The following is a 6,000-nucleotide window of genomic DNA, read 5'->3' as shown; positions in this document are numbered from 1 at the left end:
TTAGAAATCAAAAATTGTTTGAGACATTATTCATTTTTATTTTTAATTTATGAGGTTGTAGCGAAGTGATTGTAGTATAAAATGAGACTTATAGAGTGCAACATTTTTATGTTACATGGTAAGTTTACTCATATTTACTTCCCTTCTCCCACTATATTATCTCCAATGTGTATTTGACATCTCTTCTTCATCTCCGGCCTCCTTTCTCTCACTGTGTGTCTCTGATGCATCTTATCGCTGCTATTTTGTGTAATTACAGAAGAGAGTAAAATAAAATAGTTCGGAACGTGAAAAGGGGGCAAAGTAGAGTACCCCTCACCCCCTAGGCCTTCTCAGGCGGTCCCAAAAGGATCAGTTTCTGCTTTCCTGAGAGATTATGGTATGAGTTCCATATACCACAATAATTTGCATTACAACATGCAAGATATATATCTCCTATTACCAACTTTTGGAGATATTCGCGCTAAGCGCGAATATCTCCAAAAAGTAACACCTGCCCTGAGCAGTTCTAAGCCATGTTATCCAATGGGAGGTGGATAACATGGCTAAGAGCATTAGCTCGGTAATGCATGAATATCGCTGACTTTTTAGCGATATTCATGCATTGCGGCCGTTTTTTATCGCATTTGCGATAAACCTTGATAATAGCAAGGTTTATCTTCGATAATTTCTGACGATGCTTAGCGGTAAAAAATTCGTTGGTAAGCATCGTTAGCGATAAATATCGCTTAACTTTGGTAATATGCACCAACGTCTGTTAACGTTCGATTCGAAGGAAATGAGGAAGTGTTGAAAAACATTGTTTGCGCCATCTTGCCTTTTTTGAAATGCCACACTTTTGTCGTGCACGGCAGCCATTTTAGATGCCTTGACCAGACCCACTCTCTGCACGCTGTCGATTCGTAGCATGGCTCCCCGCCCTCGCAAGCATCTTCCCCAGGCACTGGTCACCCCCGCTCTCTGTCTTATGCATGGGCAATAAACCTCCCCCCATCTGCGCTGCTCCTCCCTGAGAATCACACTCTGTGCCCGCCCGACACCTCCCTTTCGCCCTATTCACTACCGCACCCTCTGACACTCCTCTTCCTCTGTGTCCGATTGTCCAGGCTATCAGCTAGCCCTGCAGATGTAGTTTATGGCTCCAGCTGTAAAGAATCACCCCTCTTCAAAGGAGTTATAGTAGATCAAGGCCCACACCCGATGAGATCCGTCACACCACACGTGTTCCTACTATCTGAAAACCATCCTGTATTGTGATTGGGGAGGGGACCGAGCCTGAAGCGGAAGATTCTAGGAATGACTCTTTGTACATCAAAGTTTTTACAATTATGTGTCACATTAAAAATATATAGCACTCCAACAAAGTAGTAGGAATATAAAACTTTAATAACATATAAATATATACAACAAAACAAAAACAGTAAAAACATTTAAACAACGAAGAGACCGTGGCAATTTCTTTTGAATTCCTGATGAGGACATGTTACTAGTTCTTTCAAATTATGAAAATTCAGAAGATGTTGCCTGGGGGTGGGTCGTCAGTAGCAGTCTGTTGTGCGAATAGTTCCAAGGCAGCAGAACGCGCTGAAATCTAGATGGCACGAAAGTGATGTCTAGTAAGTTGCCGCCCAGCAAATAACGGCGTGGGGCGCCGCGGGGGTGAGTGAGTCCAGTAGGCACCACAGCTATTCTTACCGGCATTGCAGAATTACTGCTGGGGACAATGCCTGTGCTGTAGCAGGGTCACAGCAGAAACAAAAAGGATTCTGTTGAAGATGTTGTTGGTTTTCAATTTGAAAACAGTTCTGGTGTCAACTGCTATGGTAATGTAGTGGTTAATGTTTTGTTTTCTCTAGAAAATGTAAAAGAGGGGGAGGCAGTCCAAAGTTCCGTTAAAAGGGCAAAGGAAAGGATCGGTGGTTTGAACTATCACTTCAAAAGGGGAGGGGGTGCAACAATTTTTCCTACCGGGTCACACTGTGCTTTCACCGGAACTGAGGTCTGCAGGATTCTAGTAATTCAAAGTGAGGCTGGCGCCAGCATGGGAGCGCCGACGTCCCGCGGATACAGTTTCGTCACTCCACGGGCGATCATGGCAGTCATTCCCCGTCGGAGACTCCCGCGGCTCCTGTAGAATCTTCAAGGTCGTGGAGGACTACGGTGGTGGAGTCAACCAGTGACCGGGCCATTTCTTCATGCTGGGCCCGCTCTTGCCAGGTCGATCGCCATTTTGAGAGTTCGGCAGCTACCGGCGATCGCGGGGTCACATGAGCGGACGGGCTCCACCCTGCCGGGCGAGACGTTGCAGCATCGCCACAGTGGACGAACCCTTTTCGGGGCGCCTGGAGCGCTGAGGGTGCAGCTGGGAAGCCTTCACCTGAGGAGGCGGGAGTGGCCTGTTCGCACCGTCTCTCCCTCCCAGTGCACCCCACGGCGCCCCGCTTGACATTTGTTATGGCCGGTGGCGATGAGGACGGGGGGGGGGGGTCGGATGCATGTGCAAGACATCCCCCCCAGTGTTGTCAAAGCCATTTTTGAAGAAAGAAGTGGTGCCTGGCGTGTTGCCGCTGCTATTACGAAGGAGAAAAGAAAAAATGTCCCGTCCGTCTTTGGGCCGGGCTTCCGGTGGATGTCGGCCGGACGCCCCTGGCTCTGGCCCCATGAACGGGTTCCTTGGTTTATCGGCTGCAGCCGGATCCCGTCGGCCTCAGCCCCCCGACCGTTGGTGGCCGGACCCGAAGAGCATGTGGCGGGACTACCTGAAACTCTCAAGGGCCACCGCGGCCGGACTGGGAGAGAGAGGGGAGGGTCGAGGAGACATTCCCCCCCCTGCAACTCTTCAGCGTTGTAAAGGCAATCCCCTGTCCGGGTCCCGCTGGCCTCGGCCTCTCCTCCGGCTACACCCTACGTTAGGATCTCCTGGCCGAGGCGTGGCAGCAGGACCCGCCTTATATGGGCTGCTCCCGGCTGGGCGTAGCCGCAACCCTGCCCCACCTTGGAAGTTTCCAGAGTGGGGGCGGATGTTCTACTGACTTGCATTTTCCCTAGTCTATCGATTTTTTTGGCGTGGCAGGCGGTGGGACAGCGAGGGGTGATTTGGTTTCTCTTACTGTTTTTCTGGTCTCTCACCACTGGCATATTTCTAACGTTTTCTTGTTTCTAGGACATTAATAGGTTTTATCATTACGTTATGTTATCGTTTCTTTGTTCGTTGTTTAATAAAAGTTCATGTTCATCAGTGGCCTACTGATTTTCGTTTTCCTATTCTTTTCTTTCCAGGTTGTTTCATGCTAAAGTTTCTGTTAACAGGATACAGTGATCACTTCGTTATTATTGCATATGTCCTTTTCACTAGGGGTGCTCTCTGGTCGGGCCAGATGACGTATCTCTAGTAAATGGTCCGGGTGAAACAGGTGCATCAATCAGTGGGGAGTAGATAGGCATGACAGATTACAACGGGGGAGAAAGGTCCGCATTATGTACCCTTTCACTATTTGCAAAGATTTTCCTACGTATATTTGCAAACAGGGAATACCTCCAAAAAGAACCAATTCCCAAACAGTCAATGTTTGGGGAAACAATCAATCAATGAGGAACGAAATAGGCACAACGTGTTAAAGGTTTGCGTTACCTACCCTTCACTATCTGCAAAGGGAGAGAGAATATTCCTATTCTTCCTCGTTTGCAGGCAGAGAAGATTCTTAAGAGAACCAACTTCGAACAATTCAATGGTCGATTCAAACAATCAACAAGGGGTACTGTGAACACAAATGAACGCCGCTTATGTACATACACATTGGTATTATCAACAGGTTGTTCCTAATGTTTCTATTTTAGTGTGGTATATAAATAAATAATACCGGATCTAGGTTTTACTGGACATAGCAATAACAGATAGCTCAATAAATAAGAGTCAAGATTCGAGGTAGTAGGAGTTTGCAGGTTTAATACAGCATAAGGACAGGAACAGGACAACCTGCACAGGAATAGGATGGCAGAGCCTGACAGGGGGGCCCGACAGCTGTCGGGCAGGATCTGGGATGAGCGCGCTAACTTTAATAACAGTACACAAGCATATATACTAAAACAGTTGCATTGCGATACATACAATAGGCGGAGCAGTGGGTGTGGTCAATAGCAGTCGCGAAAGATAAGGGTGAAAGTGGGTGTAACAGGAGGCGTATACATAGACATGTGATGTAGACGTAACAGAATATGTCATAAATGGGGCGGAAACATGGAGGGGGCTACCTAAGGAGCCGGGACCTCTAACCTAATGGTGCGCGCAAACTGACAATGACGTGTTACTAGGAGAAGCTGGGGGCTATGAACTCTGTGCTAGGAGTAGAGACTGAAGTCTGGAGAGTCAGGGCAACATGTACCTAACCACTATCTAGTATCTGATGTTTAGGGAACATGTTGATAGAATCCAAAAGTTATCGGGGTAAAGGCTAACAGACTCTAAGACTGGTGCATGCATTATTCTACATGTAGTGCGTGTTGGAGAATATTAAATGACCATAAATACAGTATTTCTCTGACATGGAGACGTAAAGGCTAGACTGTGACGGAAACTATTGATGCGATTCAGTAGCTTAGGAATGCAGAGAAGGAGGGCTGGACTGATAACTAGAATCATAACATACTCTTGGCAGACTAGCAGGCAGAGCCAGGCCGAGCCGGGCACTGTGAGGCAGGAAGTAAGTGAAGGGTCGAGGATACAGGTGGGGGCTGTATCGCTCCTCAGCGAGGGTTCAGGAGACAGGAGCTGAATCTGGTGTCCGGGCCCTTTTGAGGCTTAGAAACGGGGACTTTACAATGAAATAACGTGCACACTGAGAAACGTGGCAACGTAGCTTTACATAGGCCTAATACTCGTAGCTTTCACGAGAACTGGGAACTGGCATACTAGGGATGGACACAACTGTAATTGCGTCTTTAATCAAACATGGGGAATACATATGCATATTAATCATGCACATATAACATAAGATGGAGGACACGTAGGGACACAGAACATGGCAAAATTTACTTTTCCACATTAGGGAGGTCAAAAAGAGATCCCATTAGTGGCCTACTGATTTTGCTCGATTCCTTTTGTTTTTTTACACGACTTTTCGCTATCTGCAAAGACTAAACAGAGTATTGCGACTCTGTGCTTGTTTGTAAATAGAGAATGAACCAAAGAGAACAATCAATCAAATGGAGAGAGAAGCAGGCACGACGGATTACAACGGGGGCAGAGGCCTGCGTTAACTACCCTTCACTATCTGCAAAGAGAGAGTACTCCTAATAGAAATGAGGGGTGGGGGGCAGCATTCAAAGCAGATCAGTGTGCATAAACACGAAAATGTTTTTACTTACCACGTACTTGACATTCGACAGCTTATGATATTTGCTATTAAAAAAACATTGAAATTCATTGAACAAACCATAGGTTATAGACCATATATAGTTAGGAATTAGCATTTACAAAACCTTGAAAATTCACTGAAAAAACCATAGGTTATAGACCATATATAGTTAGGAATTAGCATTTAAAAAACCTTATTTTACTCACACAAAACCATTGAAATTCCATATATAGTTAGTTGCACTAACTATATATCGCGCACCCGCAATCCACTGCTGATCATGTCACATATTACATCATTCATGACATGGTCAGTGACATCACTGATGACATCACTTTTGTGTGAGTAAAATAAGGTTTTTTAAATGCTAATTCCTAACTATATATGGTCTATAACCTATGTTTTTTTCAGTGAATTTTCAAGGTTTTGTAAATGCTAATTCCTAACTATATATGGTCTATAACCTATGGTTTTTTCAGTGAATATATATATATATCCAGCCAAAACAGATCCCATTAAAAGAGCTGGCGCCTGGAAGTGAGTGAATCACGCTGTCTGTTGGCAGCCTGCTGACAGCGTTCTGGGTGTTTGCGTGCTTCAGAGTTATTGCCAAACGCGTTTCGAGAGCGGGCTGCTCTCTTCTTCA

The sequence above is a fragment of the Lissotriton helveticus genome, chromosome 1_1 (genome assembly GCF_964261635.1).
Source record: "Lissotriton helveticus chromosome 1_1, aLisHel1.1, whole genome shotgun sequence".
Lineage (NCBI taxonomy): Eukaryota > Metazoa > Chordata > Amphibia > Caudata > Salamandridae > Lissotriton > Lissotriton helveticus.
This window is presented reverse-complemented; position numbering follows the sequence as displayed.